Raw genomic sequence first — 18,076 nt, 5'->3', positions numbered from 1 at the left:
GGATCCAGCTGAGTCTTCCGGTCAAAATTACGCACTAACACCAGGTCCCCGGGAACTACGTCATGGGGTTTCACCTCGGTGTTGTCGGGAAAGGCTGCAGCTACCTGTGAACGACAAGATTGTAGTGCAGACATCAAGGAAGCCAGGTAATCTGTCAGCATATTACAGTCAATATCAGTTATTTTGCGTGGTATAGGCGTCCCCCACATATTTGGTGGTCTACCGAAGATCACCTCATACGGGGATAGCCCTGTTCGAGAGTGCGCTACCATTCTCATGTAAAAGAGTGCAACTGGTAAGGCTACTACCCAATCGACACCTTTTTGTCTACATATTTTGGACAATCTAATTTTCAGAGTTTGATTATGTCGTTCCACGAGACCTGCTGCCTCGGGGTGTCGGACACAGTGAAATCTCCATTGATAGCCTAACAAAAGTGAAACGTGTTTCATTAGTTCGGATGAGAACGGCTGGCCGTTATCTGAGTAGACAACACGTGGTAAACCGTACCGTGGGAAGAATTCTCGAACTAACTGTTTGGCAGTAGTCGGGGCAGTGTAATCTGAAACCGGGTAGGCTTCTGTCCAACGGGAAAGAGCACAGACAACTACAAGAACATATTTGAATCCTCGACATCGTTCCATCTGGATATAATCCATCTGGAGGACTTCAAAAGGGTGATCAGGAGGCTGAAATCCACCCTGTTCTACGGGAATGCTTTTACCTGGGTTAAACTGACAACAGATCATACAGGTACGAACTTTTTGCTTAGCTGCTGCTCGTAAATGTTTGTTGAACCAAATGTGTTGAATGCTGTCTAGCATAGCCTTTTCTCCTAGATGCGCTGGACTATGTATAGTGTTAATGATGACTTGGACCATTGAGTCGGGAAGAAACCATATAGATTTTTCCTTCGTCATCCATCCCTGATCTGATTGGATCCCTCCTAATTCAGTCCATTTCTTTATTTCATCTGGTGTAGCGTGTGTCTGTATGTCGATTACGTCAAGAGCGGGATCCTTAACCGTCATGCAATGTGTTGGTGTCTGAACTATTGTCTTTGTCATGTCAGATGTGCGAGTTTTATTCTGAGCAGTCTGTTTAGCTGTTCTGTCAGCTAGGTTATTGCCTTGGGAAATGATATCAGTAACTTTCGTATGAGCTTTACATTTCATAATTGATATTGCAGTGGGTAGATGTATTGCATCTAATAAGGCATGAATGAGGGGTCCGTGCTGAATGTGGGCACCGTGAGAAGTTAAATAACCTCTCTCTCACCACAGCACGCCGAAGTCATGTACAACTCCGAATGCATAACGTGAATCAGTGTATATGTTGACTTTCTTATTTGTGGCTTGAATACAGGCTTGTGTCAGAGCGATGAGCTCTGCTGCTTGAGCTGACAAGGTATTTATGCAATTTGTTTCAATGACTTCAGTGTCTGTTGTGACTGCATACGCGGCCACTAGCTCTCCTGTACTTGTTCTCATACATGAACCATCTACATACAACGTCAGGTCTGGATCTGTCAATGGGACGTCTGTTAAGTCTTGTCTGGGTTTCGTCGTGATAGTAATAACTTCAATACAATCATGTGCTAGTGGGTCTGTTCCGTTTACTGGCAAAAGTGTGGCAGGATTTAACGTATTACAACGTCTGATTTCTATATGTGGCTGAAACAATGTTAATTCGTAACCGGTAAGTCTTGCTATAGTCAAGTGTTGTGTTTGCGTTCGGTTCACAAGAACCTCTACTGCGTGTGGTACTTGTACTGTCAATGGATGTCCTAATACTATGGCATCGCTTTGTCTGATTGCTAAAGCTGTCGCTGCCACTGATTTCAGGCACGCAGGCAGAGCCTGAGCTACTGGATCTAATGTACTAGAGAAATAAGCACATGGTTTATGTGATCCTGCTTGTTCCTGAGTGAGTACTGACAAAGCAGTACCTTCGCGTTCTGTAACAAAGAGTGAAAACTGTTTACTGTAACATGGTGTTGCTAGGACTGGTGCTTGACATAAAGCTTTCTTTAGGCTTTCAAAAGCTTGTGTATGTTCCTGAGTCCAAGGGAGGACAGTCGATGTGGCCGCCTCCTGTGTTGTCAACTGAATGAGTGGTTTTGCTAGAAATGCATACTGAGGGATCCACTGCCTACAATATGAAGTGAGGCCTATAAAAGCCCGTACCTCCTTTTGTGTCTTGGGTATTGGCATGTTAGCAATTAACTGGATGCGGTCGGATGTAAGCTGCCTTCCCTCCTTGGACAGCGAGTGCCCAAGGTAAACAACTCGCTGGACACAGAATTGCAGCTTAGAAGGGGAAACCTTGTGCCCCTTTTCGGCAAAAAATTGTAAAACCGTCAGTGAAGCTTTTTCACATTCAGGTTCGCTTCTAGCGGTGATCAGCAGATCATCGACATATTGAAGCAGGGCAGTGTTGACTGGCATGTGAATACTGTCAAGTTCTCGTTTCAGTGCTTGGCTATAGATGCTGGGGCTTTCTGTGAATCCTTGAGGTGCGCGTGTGAATTTAAAGCTTCGTCCATTTAAACTAAATCCGAACAAGTATTGGCTTTCCGGATCTATTGGGACGCTGAAAAAGGCATTCTTGAGATCAATTACAGTAAAGAATGTTGCTTCGGAATCAATGGCTGTCAGTAATGAAGAAATGTCTGGAACTACGGGGTATTGTGGTACAATACATTTATTTAATTCGTGCAGATCAATAACCAATCGATATACTGGCGGGGCTTTTGGATCAGTTCGTTTAAGAATCGGGATTATCGGAGAATTACATACATTGGAGTCGGTTTCCACAACCACTCCTTGGGTAATAAGCTCGTCAACGATTTGTAGTAAAGCCACTACAGCATCTGGGGGTAACTTGTATTGTCGCATTCGTGGTAGTACCACTCCTGTCTTTAGTGTGACTCGATATGGTGTAATGTTCATACAACCAACATCTGTAGGGCCTTGTGCCCATAAATGTGTGGGTAAAGTCTGCAGTCGGTGATCCATGTCTCGGGACACATAGTGCCCTTTGAAATCACGTAAAAACAGTCTTACTCCTTCCGGAGAACAACATATTATAGCTCCTAGAGCTTTCAATGTTTTTATACCTAACAAGTTTTCTGGACATGATTTAGTAAGCAATAAATCTGTAGTTCGTGTCAAGGGACCAATCGTAAGTGGAAGAGGCTGTGACACTTCGTTAATGATAGGTTTTCCTGAAAAACCAAGGGAAATATTCTGTGAGCCTGAGAGGGGTGCCCCTGGAACTTCACTACGTTTTATGGTTGTTCGGCTTGCCCCTGTATCAAGTAAAAATTTTCTATTTTGGCCTAATAGTTCACTGTGTACATAAGGTCCTTCTTGATCTACAGGGACCTCGATAAGGGGTAAACCAACTTCCCTCTCTAGGCTGTTTCATGAGTATCGTTGATAATCAGGGTAGTCATACTGTGCAGTCTGGTACATCTGTCGTGTCGTTGTTGGTGTGGCAGCAATAGGCTGCGGTGGCGGAGCTGGCATAGACTGTTGCGGAGCTGGCATGGCCTGTGCATGCTGCGGGGCTCCTTGTTGGTTCTGATCCTGTCTAAATGGCCGTGGTCTTTCTTTTGTATTACCTATGGCGATATTATGTTTTAAAACTGGACAATCGTGTACATAATGACCTGGCTGTTTACAATAGTTGCATGTCCCTTTTACAGAACCTGCTGAAACACTGGACTGTGTCATTCCCTTTTTATGACCGTCAGCTGGAACTGTCTGGGAAACTAGCATTTTCATTTTCGTGTCTTTCATGCGTCTTTGTTCATGTTCTTGTTCCTCTCTAATTCTATTGTGATGGTACTGTAGCATTTGTAACATTTGTGACGGAGTGTTACCTTGCCAGGTACTCTCGAATTTCAATACTCTATTCTTAACTTGGGGCAAGGCATTTTCAACTAATTTTGTCACAAACAGATGTGGATAAGATTCGCTACTTGCTTTTATTCCACTATTTATACCAAAACATTTTTCGAATCGGGCATAAAAGTCACTAGTGTCTTCATCTTGCTTTTGTTTACAGGCTGAGATTGCACCCCAGTCTTCCTTTTTCGTAGTTAATAAACGTGGCAGTACCTGTACTAATAAACCTGGTAGTATTTTGGTCTTTTCCCCAAGCCCTAAACCTGGACCTCGAGCTGTTTCTTCGTTTTCTAATGCTGTCCAATCTATCTTTTGGTCTCCCACCTCCCAATCCTTTTCTTTGAGTTTTTCATAAATGCCCGCAGGCATTAATACCTTTAATATTTTCATAATGTCGGGATAGGTATACTCTCCCATGAGCAACATGTCTTTAATTTCACGGTGGAAACCCGCTGGGTCTTTGTCATGACTGGGTACCACTTTCTTCATTTCTAATAGTTCCATTTTAGATATGGGTGTGTATACAAACACACGTTTAAACTGATTGTCATCACCTTTTATCGGGTGCACTTCGCGTAAGGGATTCTGTCTATCCATATAATACGTCGTTCTTTCCTTGATGGGCAGTGAGACATGTTCGGGGCATACAAAAAGAATGTACTGCTTTCTGTATTCTAGTATTTCCCTAATTAACTCAGTACCTGAACCTCTCCATTTATTCGTGAGTAATTCGGTTAACATATCAGGTAAGGGACCAGGATCGGAGTGTTGGCTTTTATATAATATAAGGAGTTGTTGAATCATGTAGATACCAGCTAAACGCTGTTCATCTGGGGTGAGGTTCAAAAACGTGTGCGCTAGTGTATCATCACTATATTTTCCGGGACTGTCAACCCAGTGAACGGCTGACCTGGCTAATTCTTGTTCGTCCATAGAATCGAGTATATGATAACCCCTTCGTTCTCGGAGTAATTTGTCAGCGGCTTGGAACGAATGTTCGGGTGACCTTATATTTATTATAGGGGTTTGGAAATCTCTGTTATTAACTGGACGTATCGGACGTATCGGATCAGTAAAGCCTCTGGTATTATTATGGGGTCCTCCTTTACTTACATAGGCCATAGTTTCTAACTGTCCTGTGGGCAGTTCTAATTCTTCCTCCTCCTCGTTTTGTTCAGGCTGGTCTACCGCCAATCTTTCTTCGTGTATTCGTTCTACTTCTTTGCGGATCTTTCGGCACATAGCTACTATACTTAGTAGTTTATCATGTCTCCCCTCTGATATATTCCGACTCCATGTGGTAAGAATTCGCATTTCTTCCGGATTTACCCCTGGTCGGTCTTGATTTCTGACCACACAATTTATGAGGAAACGTAACAGTTCCCCCTGTATCTCCACTTTCTGGTACTCCATGGCTCTATTAATACTTTCAGAATCTCGCCCTGACTGGATAAAATGATATATATTTTCTAAATGTGTAGTCATTCCTGGTAGCCTCCCTAAATATATTGCAGCTCGTCGGATACGTAATGAGGCCAGCAGCATTTCATCCTTTTTGCCGGGCACAGGGTCATATCTACAATCTACTAGAAGTTCCTTAAGCATGTCGGGAATTACTAGTTTGGGCGTACGTTGGTGGGCTAATTCTTGAAAGGAAAGTTTATTTACTCTGGGTGGCGTGGAAAAAATGTTTGTTGTACCTCCTGTAGCACCGCCTGGGGTGCTGGATGTGAAAGGATTCGTTGAACGTGATATAGCAACCATAGGTGTGGGTACAGCTGTAGAAACAGATGTGCTTGCCGGAACTTGTATCGGAGTTTGTTGTTGTGGAGGTACAGACGGAGGGTCTTGGCGTTGAACCCCCTCGGCAGGCGGTCTATGTGGTGCAGTATTAGCATACTCGGGAGCTGCGTCGTCTAAATAAGAGGAAAGAAAAACATCTTCTGCGGTTCTGGGATGCCCTTTGGGATGTGATTTTATCAGAAACAACGGAGGTGGCAAGTCTTTTGGTATCTCCGGAGTAGCCTTAGGTAACCCTTCGGCCAGAAGAGGATACATACCATTCATAAGGGCATTTCTTTGTCTGTCTACTTGTTCTGCTTATGCTCGGGTACCTTCTTCAATTAATAGATTTTCTCGGACTTTATTTGAATTCTCCTTACTCTTCTCTTCCTGTCTGCGTGCTTTTTCTGTACGTCTATACGATTCTTTACGCCATAATTCAATGGCATCTTTCTGTGATTGTCTAGCTTTCTTTTTCCATAATTCTTCCTCTATTTTCATGATGCAATCTGCATCCCAGGTCCCAGCTGCGGGCCACCTCTGACTTTCTGGTAATTCCTTGGTGTAGTCTACCCATAAATCAAGAAATAATATGGCGTCTAGGCCATGTTTATGATACATGAAGTACCCTGGAGTGTCCCTAGGAGGAATGGGAACAGCTTCTTCGAGTACCCCTTTTCTAGTTTTGATCTGTCTTAATTTCGAAAAGAGCGGCATATTGAGAACTGATCTGATACCTAATTTTGAACACGTTTAATACAACAAAACACAATAATGAACAGTCATTCACACCACAATATGCAGAACGTATTTAAAACATTTAACATTTAACATTTAATGAACAACAATGATGGCCATTTAGGGATCTAGTCACTAAGCATAATACTCGGCACTAACTAGGTATTCTGAATATATACTAGACATACTAGATATACTGCTAAACAGTACAGATACACTGCTGAAACAGTGCAGACCGGATTTGTGTACCCAAACCCGTCTTGACCGGCACAACCTATGTGCACGTCCGAACGCCTCCCCGGCAATGGTACTCACCGGGTAGCTCGGAACGGAAGGCCTCGGAACTGAACTTGAACTGGACTTGGACCGGACTGGACTCGACTCGATACTTCGGAACTTCGGAACTTGGTGGGCCTCTGTATACCTCGGATCTTGCTCTCTCAGCTAGGCTCTGGTCGGGATACTTCGCACTTCTCACCGCCTCGTCTGGGTGTTGATCGCAGCCTCAGTTACCCCCGCTCGGCAGGAGGGAGATACAGGAAATCCTGTGGGTACGCGTTGTTGTCCGTCCAGCTGTGGCAGGAGACCGGGCCTGCAACGCACCTCCGGCGCGTGAGATGAGAAAGTGTCCCTGTTCGGGCGCCATATATGTGGTAAATAATTTAATTACCGGTACTTAATTTGATGCGGAAAATTAATAAGAATAGCTCAGAAAATAAGAGGCAGAATCCGTGGTATTAGAGGTTCGGAACGGGCTTTATTCCTATACAAAGGAACATAATTCGAATTATGGGCCTTCTATTCCATCACCACGAAAGTTCAGGAAGGAAGGAACAATACATTATTGACAGGTAATCATTTTTAAAGAAAAGGCATTACAGTAAAACAGATGCAGGAGGCGTAACAGTTGATAACAGAGATAAAGGCATACATGCGTAACTAAAATGGGTGTAACTAGGCGTAACTAAAGAACGTCATTAGGTATGATGTCACAAATGGGTGGTTCCATGAAAGAATTTCGCAATGTCAGCAAGAATACTTGGCAGAGATGCGCGCGCAGCAGCATGACGTGTGAGTTGACGTGCAACTAGGGGGAGAATGGGACTTGACATTTAGCTCTACATGTGGAGACAAAAGTCTGGGGTTATGTCAACCTAATCCCAAATCATATCTAATATCCTATGTTTAAAGAACTGTGTTATCCAAAAAGAGAGGTCTCTTAGGATAGAATCTTATTCTATACTGACTATACTGACTGTTAGTGCGTGTACAAGCGTCTAAGTGTCTACACTAGATGCGAGGGGGTAGGAATATTCCATGGTAACGGGGCTATGAATTACTTGCATGAGGGCAGCGAGGCCTGGCCCTTTGCACGGTAGCTGGAGGAATGTTTACCTAAACTACTAGACAGGAATGCATCGGATGAGAAGCGAAGGAGATAATCTCGAAGGTGAAATACAGTTTTGGCAGGCGACGGGCTGGATCAGGCACCGTTAGCCGCGCAGGGAGTAAGACAAAGTTCATGGTCACAGATGCGGGCTCAGACTGGAGCTTTCAGAGGCAGAAGGCAAGAAAAGGCTTGATGACAGAATCAGGGCCTACTCGCCTGAATCTGTAGAAATGTGGGAAGTGAACCATATAAAGCCGGTGGCCTTTTATACTTAGGAATAGAATATCCGGCCCATTCATGGCGGATCTGAAAGAGGACATGTTGACGGTGGACGCACATGTATTTGCGTCTTCATAACTGGAACTGGAGGGAACATACATGTACTTGTGACTTATACATGAAACCGTTGGGGTCCAAGATAGGGGACATAACCGACCATTAATATCCATATTTCCACAGTGGTTGCAGAAGGGAACACCAGGTCTGGAGCCTAGGCTGTACTGGTAGGCCGTCTGTTGAGGGGGATCTCCTACTGTCAGGAGAACATGAACTGTCTGTAAACAGAGCTCCAGCGGTTCTGGTGTCTGAATGTTCCGCTCCTAATTGGAGGGTGCGGAAGTCCAGATTGAGGGGTGAGAGGGGGGTGCGTTCCCCAGTGGGAAAAAGCAAAACCAAAGGGGACGATGGACGGAGTGTTGAACAATGCAAGCACTCACCCCTAGTCAACTGATCTGGGTTTAATCCATCATCATTCTTTAGCTCACTCCACCACCCCAGTTCAGACATGGCCACATGCAAATCAGTCTTACCCTGTGCCTCATGGGAACAGTCCAGCCCGAACTGCAAAGCCATGTCTTCCCTGGACCGGAAACAAGCATCCTGGGACCGGTTTCTGGCTAATCAGCCGTCTTCAGCCAGGCTAGCTTGAATCCAGTGGCACAGTGAGCAAGGGATCCACGTCTGGGCATACCCTGCCAACTTAGGGCGAATGTTTTGATTTGTTCTGCATTCCATCCATCAAGTGTGTGTCTTTTCCTTCATCGCCCTAAGTGCGCCAGGTATGCCCTGACGTGGGTCCTGGGCTCACTGTGCCATTGGAAGCAAGCTATCCTGGCTGAAGAGGTGTGAAACCCCGAAACCAGTCCTAGGATGCTTGTTTCCGGTCCAGGGAGGACCTGGCTTGGCAGTTCGGCCTGGACTGTTCCTATGAGGCACAGGGTCAAGACTGATTTGCATATGGCCAGGTCTAAACTGGGGCGGCATGGTGAGCAAAAGAATGATGGATTTAACCCAGATCTCTTGACTGGGGGTGAATGTTTTTATTTGTTCTGCATTCTGTCCATCAATTGTGTGTCTTTTGCTTCCCCGGTGGGAAAACCAGTGGGTCAGGGGCCAGCCAGAAGGGCTGAGCCTCCTAGGAGTGACCATGGTGACACCAATTCTGTCCTGGGGGATCTTCCTGCACTGTCAGGTGGACAGGGGTCGGGAGATCTGCGCCAGGCAGACTGTAACACAACACATCAGTCATGTGTTACCCTCAGGGGAGGCATGCGTGCTCTCAAGGAAGTCCTGGTGCGCCGGGCAGGTGCTCAGCCGCAGGGTTTAGTCCCTGTGTTGGGAGGCCAGGTTTAGGTCTTGCCTGACCTAGAGGGGAGGACAACTGTAAGCAGTGTCCGGACCGGTTTGTCTTCTAGGGGTACCACTCCAGGTGGAAGGGTGCAGAACTCTGGAAGGGGGTGCAGAGGGAGTCCTCGCCTCTGATCCCAGTTCAACCTGAGCATTTAGATCTGACGGTGGTGGATCAGTTGCAGGATCAAGGCCCTGAACTGGTGGAAGAATTGTGTCGGAGGTCGGAGGTCCGGTTCCAGCGTCCCGACAGTTTTTGGTTCTGGGGTGCTTCTCCTGGGAGGAGAGTACAAGACCCCAGAAGGAGAGATTGGGGAGGAGAACCCCTCCCCAGAGACCTCTGGTCAGGGTAAACCCTGGGATGGAGGACCAGGTTCAGGGTGTACCCCCTGACCTGGGGGAAGGGGCGACTGCTAACTGTGCCCCTACCAGTTTGTCTTCTGGGAATGCCACTCCAGGTGGGAGGGTACAGAGTCCCTGGGGGAAGGACATGGTATGGGAGATCCCATTCCAGTCCCTGGTTCAGCCCTCGGGTACAGACCCTGGGCTGGTGTACCAGTTGCAGGATAGCACCCCTGAACTGGTGGGTGAATTGTGCAGGACACATTCCACAGGTGCCCTGATACTTCTGGAAGGGGGTAGCACTCCAGGTGGGAGGGTACAGTACCCCAGGGAGAAGGAGAGGGTGTGGGAGAGCCCACCCCAGCTCCTGTCTGGCTGCAGGGTACAGACCCTGGGCTGGTGGGCCATACCTGACTTGGCAGGGGGGAGAGTGGAAAAAGGATGCCAGGCACCTGGGGCTACCACCCACCACTCTCTGATGCCACAGTGGTTGGAGTGGCCTGAAAGGCATAAGGCCTGGCTCTCATCACTGACAATTGTCAGTGGCCACTGTGGCTGGCTGTCCTGGTGGACAGAGATGTCCCTGGGAGGGGGACGGGAGTCACACCTCGGGGGACCATTGTGTTGGCCATGTGGGTACTGACTGCCTGTTGGGACACATCTGTGAGCAGAGTAAGTTTAGGTGCTGCGCAGATGGGGTCCACAGGTGAGAAGAAGGGTTCCCCATGGGTCAGCTTAGTGGGCCCTGAGAGTATGGATAGAGGGATCCAACTAGGTTCAGGAACGCATAGAACGGGAAGAAATCCCTGCTGTTGCAGGCCAAGTTCCATGTTCTATCGCCCCAAGCAGGGAAGTCCATTGAGGTATGGATTGGTCTACCCTGGCTTTAGGGTGGATGAGGATTGTGTTGGAAATGGCCCTTTTTGCAGGGTTATCCCCAAACCTTTTCTTCTTCCTCCTATTTTTTCCTGACCTGTTTGTGTTGGTTTTAGGACTCTGGGCACTTTACCACTACTGATCAGTGCTGAAGTGCATATGCTCTCTGTAAATTGTGTTATGGATTGGTGTTTCCATTATTGGATTTTTGATTTACTTGTTAGTCCCTAGTAAAGTGCACTGAGTGTGCCATAGGCTGTAAATCAAATGCCACTAGTGGGCCTGCAGCACTGATTGTGCCACCCATGTGTGTAGCCCTGAAAAGGTAACTCAGACCTGCCATTGCAGAGTCTGCGTGCAGTTTGTAACTGCCATGTCGACTTGGCCAGTGCACACACTTGCCAGTCCCTAACCTTCCCTTTTCTTACATGTCAGCCACCCCTAAGGTAGGCCCAAGATACCCCTGTGGGCAGGGTGCAGTGTATGTGAAAGGTAGGACATGCCCTGGTGTGTGTGGCATGTCCTGATAGTGAATAACGACCAATTTCGTTTTTCACTATTGCAAGGCTACCTGTTCCCTATTGGACAGAATGCAGAGTTTGTTGATAACATCTTATAAACATAACTGGCCCTGGGAATTAGGTAAGAAAATAAAGTTTAGTATGTCTGCACTCAGAATCTATAGATGCATCTTTTAGCGAAGGGGATTTTTACATTCTGTGTTTGTAAATACCACTTTTAGAAAGTAGATATTTTCTTGCTCAGTCATCCCGTGTGCCTCTGCTGGAATGTGGTTTGCCTGTCTGGGTTTTGGATGACAGAAGGCTGGGGAGCAGGAGTGGCTCCAGATAGTCTAGGTGGGTCAGGAAAGGGCTGAATAGACCTGGGCTGCAATTGGGGAAGGGAGACTGGGCCTGGTCTGCCTCTGACCATGCCGTCTCTACCTCCTGCCAGGAAGTCACACCCGAGAAGGCAGAACTGGTTCTGGCTGAGCACAGACACTCCCTGCCTAAGAGATCAAAGGATTTTGGGATATAAATATTGGGGCCCAGACCCCTGAACTTTAGAACTCTTTTGGACCGAGAAGACTGCCAAGAAGAAGAGCTGGAGAAGCTGTGAGGAGGAACTACCACTTTGCTGTGTGCTTTGCTGTGTTGGCCTGCAGTGGCTGCTTCTGTCTTGGGCAGTGAAAGGACTGAACTGAACTTTCTGCAATCTACTTTGTGAGTTTCTCCAAGAGCATGAGGTAGAGCTTGCCCTCTGTTCAAGAAGTCTCAGGAACAGTAAAGACTTCAAGCTCTTCTGCCCTCAGCACTAGGCACTGTGTGTTTTGTGCTGCAACAGAAGAAAAGCAACCCAATGACGTCTACGACGCCGCTGCCGACTCCGTGTCCAGAAGGCACCACAGAGGACAACGCCGCAATGCCGCACCGCGACCCTGGTCTCACGGATGGCACTTTCTGATGCCGCCACCGAGCCACTGCTTGCACCGTGACCTGTGGGCACCGCACTCTGCACCGCCTCGCTTCACGATGATGCCTTGGTAACCCCGACGACAATGCTCCACGCTGAAATCTATGCCGCTACTTGCACTGTGGTTCGAGGGCACCGCTCGTAAAGTTACATGACGCACCTCTCTCATCCCACACCGCAGCCTTGGCCTACCGATGCTGGCGGCATTGACTCCAGTTCGTCAGCTGACAACAGCGCTTCAGCAACGACGACGCTACTGCTTGCACCGCGATGAGCACCGCATTCACTTCGCACCGTGACCCTGGTCTCACTGACAACGCCATCTGATACCGCCACCGAGCCACTGCTCTCACCGCGACCAGAGGGCACCACACTCCGCACCGCTGCACTTTGCACCGCAGCACCCGATGCCTGCCGACGCCGGCGCTTCTGACTTCAACAGAGAGGAGTTCGATCTGCAACACGTGTGACTTTGAAGGTCCTCCGACTCCTGCACCGACCTCCGGATCCGACGCCTGCGGACGCCATGCTTTTGGAAGCTCAACAAGAGGTTGCTGACGCCCTGCATTTCTAAAAGGTACTGTTTCCGGGACGTCCCGACACCATAGCTGACCCGTGACGCTGCGGTCAGAACTGTTTGGATTTGTTTGCTCACGACGCTGTGGTAGCCCTGGACGGAGCTATCGAGCTCAAGAAACTGTTTTTCAAGAAAATTTTTATAGCTGAAGATATTTAAGTACTGTATTGTGGGTTTTTATCATATTTGGTCTTGTCTTAAGTATAGAAAAATATTGGATATTTTTCTAAACTAGTGTGGTGTCCTTTTGTACTGCTTACACTGTATTACTGTTGGTTATGTGCAAATGCTTTACACACTGATTCTAAGATAATCCTGACTGCTCGTGCCAAGCTAACAAGGGGGTGAGCAGGTTTTTTTTTCAGGAGTGTAACTCCCTTATACTGACTAGAGTGGTGGTTTCTACCTGGCTTTGGCACATGCCTTAGCCTACCAAAAATCCCATTATTAACACATGGGAGGCACAATTATATGTAATGATCAATCTAACCTCCTGTTTGCTCTCCTCCCTGATTCTTGGGGTTAACAGGCTTGGCCTATCTCTGTTTGTTGCCTTTACTAGTGCTGCCCTGATGGTACGCCCTGGGTAGCCTTGTTTTCTGAATCTGCAACCATATATCTCTCCTCCCCCAAGTATGCCTGTGTTGAACTGTAATTCCTCTTGGCCCTGAGAAGCTCACCATAGAGGATGCTCCTCTTCAGGCTTTCTGGATGATGACTTTGGGCGTGTAAAATACTGTTGCGCGCTGTAGCCTTTTTAAAAAGCCTGGTATGGATCGTGTCATCTTTTACCTCAACCTGGACGTCCAGGAAGTCTATAGTGATGTGGTGCATCTTGCTTGTGAATTTCAAGTTAAGATTGTTATCCTATAAACCTGTTATAAATGTCTCCAGGAGATCGTGTGGACCGTCCCATATCAGAAAAATATCATCAATGTAACGAGTCCACAGGATCAGGTGGTCTGCACAGTTTTCGTAAGCCTCACTCCAAATGTGCTATGCCTCCCACCACCCCATAAACATACATGCATAACTTGGAGCAAAACAAATTCCCATTGCCGTGGCCGTCAGTTTCTTATGCCATTGTTCTTCAAATAAAAAACAATTGTTTTCTAAACAAAATTGTAACATTTTCAACAGCAGCATGGTATGGTCATACAATGCGAGGGGCCTATCTCTAAAGAAATATTTGCATGCTTCCAAGCCTAGGTCGTGTTCAATGCAGGTATAAAGTGCCACAGCATCTACTGTAACCAGAATGTAAGACTCTTTCCAGGGAATTTCTTGTATTTTGAATATCAATTCCATGGTGTCCCTGCAGTAGGAAGGCAAGTTTATTTCATATAGGCACAAAAAATAGCCAAGGTAAAAGGAACTGTTCTCCAGTAGACTCTGGTTTGCTGAAATTATTTACTAGTAAAAATTGAAATTCATTCAGGCTCAGAAGGCCGTGTCTCTGCCAGTTCTCCAAGAGATTATGATAGTTCAAGATTGTTCTACTGTACTGGGCCAAGCTAGATCTCAGATAGCTCCCTGAGTACTCTAACTGTCGTTTTGCTTCAAGTCTGTATTCATTGATGTCCTAGAGCACTACATTGCCTCCTTTATCTGAGGGCTTTATGACAAAGGTAACTGCTTTTCTGAGGGACTCTAGCCCTCGTCTTTGCCCCTCAGTCAGATTTCTGGCAAAGTGATTCCTTCCTGTCTTCCATATGTCCATCAACTCATGTAGTACCATTTTCTGGTATATGTCAATACTGTCATGTAGGGTTACAGGGTTAAATTTAGACTTCGGTTTGAAGTCACTTCTGGACTTTTTGTCATTGCAGACTCCCATGTTATTAAGTAACCCACGGTCACTCTCCCAGTCCCTTTCCCCTAACTCCATCTCTCTCAGGGACGCCAGTGTCTCAATGTCACTCATCGAGAGAATATCTGTAATGGGATCAGTAGAAGACCCTTGTATCTCCCCCCCATCTTTATATCCCTACTTCTTTTAGGGCATGTATTTTGAGTAGCTTCAGCTTCCTAATGAAGAAAAAAATGTCAATACGAGTACTAGAATACTCAAAATTAACAATTGGACAAAAAGATAATCCTAGTTCTAAAACAGAGCATTCATCTGGGGTAATGTCATGGGGGGATAGGTTGACTTTAGTAAGATTAGTGTTCTCACCCATCATTTGTTGAGTTTGCTTTGCTGTGTCGCCATCCCATGTGGCTTGTCGCGGTCTTTACCCTGTGCCTCCTATCCTGATGCCTCTTTTCCGCTGTTTCCTCCTCTTCCTCTTCCTTTGGGAGATTTATTTTTTACGGCTTGGTTCTGCCGTAAAAAACGGTATTCTTCTAGTGTTGTGAATGGCACTTTATCCCATGTTGATGTGCCCTGTCGTTCCTCCAGATCTGAGCATGCATCGGAGCTTGACTCAGAGGTGGCAGTTTCCTGTTGCCTAAGGGATCCGAATGCCTGACATCTCTTCTTGCCGTTTCATATTTCTTTCCAAACGTAAGGATGCGACCCATCTCATAGTCATTGTTATCTCCTCTGCTCTCCTGGGAGGCATGTTACTCAAACACCCGGGCCCATTCACAAAGACATTTTTGTGTGTGAGTCTCACTTACACAGGTAAATGGCTCGGCTTAGGAGTGTAAGATATTCACAAAAGGTGACTATGCACTCGTAAATTGGGATGGGCAGTGTGTGATCAAGAGTAAGGATTGCCTGGTAATTATGGGAATGGCAACCAACTTAAGAGTTTGTAGATATTCTCAAATGGTTGTCGGTCATTGTATCACAGTCACTACATCGGGAGACACATCACAACTTTCAGGTAAGTGTATGATTTTGTAATTTATATTTTACACACATATATATATATTTATATATATATATATATATATATATATATATATATATATATATATATATATATATATATATATATATTCGCTGAAAAAACCATAGGTTTCAGGGCCGTATAGTTACAAATTAGCATTTAAAAAGCTTTGAAATTCACTGAAAAAACCATAGGTTTTAGGGACGTTATAGTTAAAAATTAGCATTTAAAAAACCTGTGAAATTCACTAAAAAAACCATAGGTTTCAGGGACGTTATAGCTAGTTGGACATTTTACTCATATAAAACCATAGAAATGCCGCCGTTATTGAGCTAACTATAACTCTCGCCCCGCAATGCACTGCTGATGACGTCACATATTACATCATTAATGACATGGTCAGTGACATCACTGATGATATCACTGATGACATCTCAAATGACATCACTGATGACATCATCCATTGAATGTGTTTTCTTTAAAATTTAAATATGTATTATATATACAAAGCTGTATTGAAGAATGAGTGGATGTATAAGTGTTTGGATAGAGGATTTGGTAGGTGTGTGACTTACTGTTTAAGTGAGTGATTAAATGTGTCTTACTGAATACATGGGTTAGTGACTAAACTGTGTGAATGTCTGTATCAGTCTGTCTGTTGTTGTATAACCTGCTGCATTAGTTGGTCACTAGCTCCACAGGTGTCTATATGGGTTATTGATTAGTTGCCTGAGTAATTGTATGGGAGACTGAGTGTGTGTGGTTGGATGGGGGTGTGTGACTCTGTGCATAGATGTGTGAGCGGTTAATTGACTGGGTGAATGACTTTAATAGTGCATGTGGAAACAGTTGTATGGGTGAGTGAGTGTATGTATGGATGTGTTGGTGAGTGACTGGATGTCTTAGTGGTAGATGTCCAAGGAAGTACAAAAGTAAAAGGCAGTGTATGTGAGAGTTGGAGTATATAAATGTCTACATGTGAGAGTCAGTGATTATGAGAGTGGCGGTATGGATGAGTGTATACTTGTATTAGTGATTATATAAGAGAGTAAGTGTGCGTTAGTGTCTGTATGAATAAATGAGGTGGTGTGTGTGTAGCTATGTAGGTGAGTAAATGGAACTGTGATTGATTCTTTGCATGACTGACTAGGATGAGTGCATGACTGACTAGTATGAGTGGTGGTGTGTGAATATCTGTATAGGTGTATGAGTGGATATGATAGTGTTGTATTGATCAGTGACTACATGTATGAATGGTTGTATGGGTGAATGAGTGGATGTTTCTGTAGACCTAGGAATCAGTGAGTGTGTTTGTAGTAACTGGTATTGGTGTGTCGATGGTTTTGAAAGTGGTAGTCTGTATTTTACAGGGGGTGTATCAAAGGTTATATTAGAGAGTGAGGAGGTGCATCAGATTGTCACGAGGATGATGTCATCAGTGATGTCATCAGTGATGTCATTTGAGATGTCATCAGTGATGTCATCAGTGATGTCACTGACCATGTCATAAATGGTGTAATATGTGATGTCATCAGCAATGCATTGCGGGGGCGCGAGTTAAAGTTAACTCAACTAACTATAACGGCGGAATTCCTATGATTTTGTATGAGTGAAATGTCTAACTAACTATAACGTCCCTGAAACCTATGGTTTTTTCAGTGAATTTCAAACGTTTTTTAAATGCTAATTTGTAAGTATAACGTCCCTGAAACCTATGGTTTTTTCAGTGAATTTCAAAGGTTTTTTTAAATGCTAATTTGTAACTATAACGTCCCTGAAACCTATGGTTTTTTCAGTGAATTTCAAAGGTTTTTTAAATGCTTATTTGTAATTATTTTCTTCTTTAAACCTATAATGTTTTCTGTGATTTTAAATTATCACTTCATTGTCAACCTAGAGAAAACAGCCAATATCACCAGTTTTTCAGAAATAGCTTCCAAAAAAAAAAAAATTGTCACAAATGAGAACAACAACTAACGGTAATGATATGCAGAGTAGACGTTCCCGTGCAAAAATTAACACAAAAGCACCAGTTCCCGATATTTTCAATGAGCAGCCAAATCTGAGGTGCGATCCAAAAACAGGGAATAAGCCACGTTTGCAGTAGGTATCTAACATCTGCATTTTACTGGTGTAACCCAGGATGACTACCTACAATGTGAAAGGGATCGCAGCCCAGAAGCACATCTAAAGCGCAACATATGTGAAAGAGTTATTGATCACGTAGCTCAAACACCCATGAAGGCCACAACACTCACTGCCACCAGCCACAGGACGTCCCCCTCGGACCACCCCCCTCCCTACTACCACCGAGGCAGCGCAAAACAGGACAGCGGACCTTCCAAAAATGGCATGGTCCCTCAGCCATACAATACTTGAATGTTGACAAATATGGCAAGCAAATATGTGTGAAGGACGCAACTCATCCATCAATAATAATAATGCACACAATACCAAGTGTAGCAGTAATGTGCTGCACAGACCTCACTATACAGATCATAAACCTCTCCATCAGTACATATAC

Source organism: Triturus cristatus, chromosome 1_2 (assembly GCF_964204655.1).
Source record: "Triturus cristatus chromosome 1_2, aTriCri1.1, whole genome shotgun sequence".
Taxonomy (NCBI): domain Eukaryota; kingdom Metazoa; phylum Chordata; class Amphibia; order Caudata; family Salamandridae; genus Triturus; species Triturus cristatus.
Note: the sequence above shows the minus strand (reverse complement) of the source record.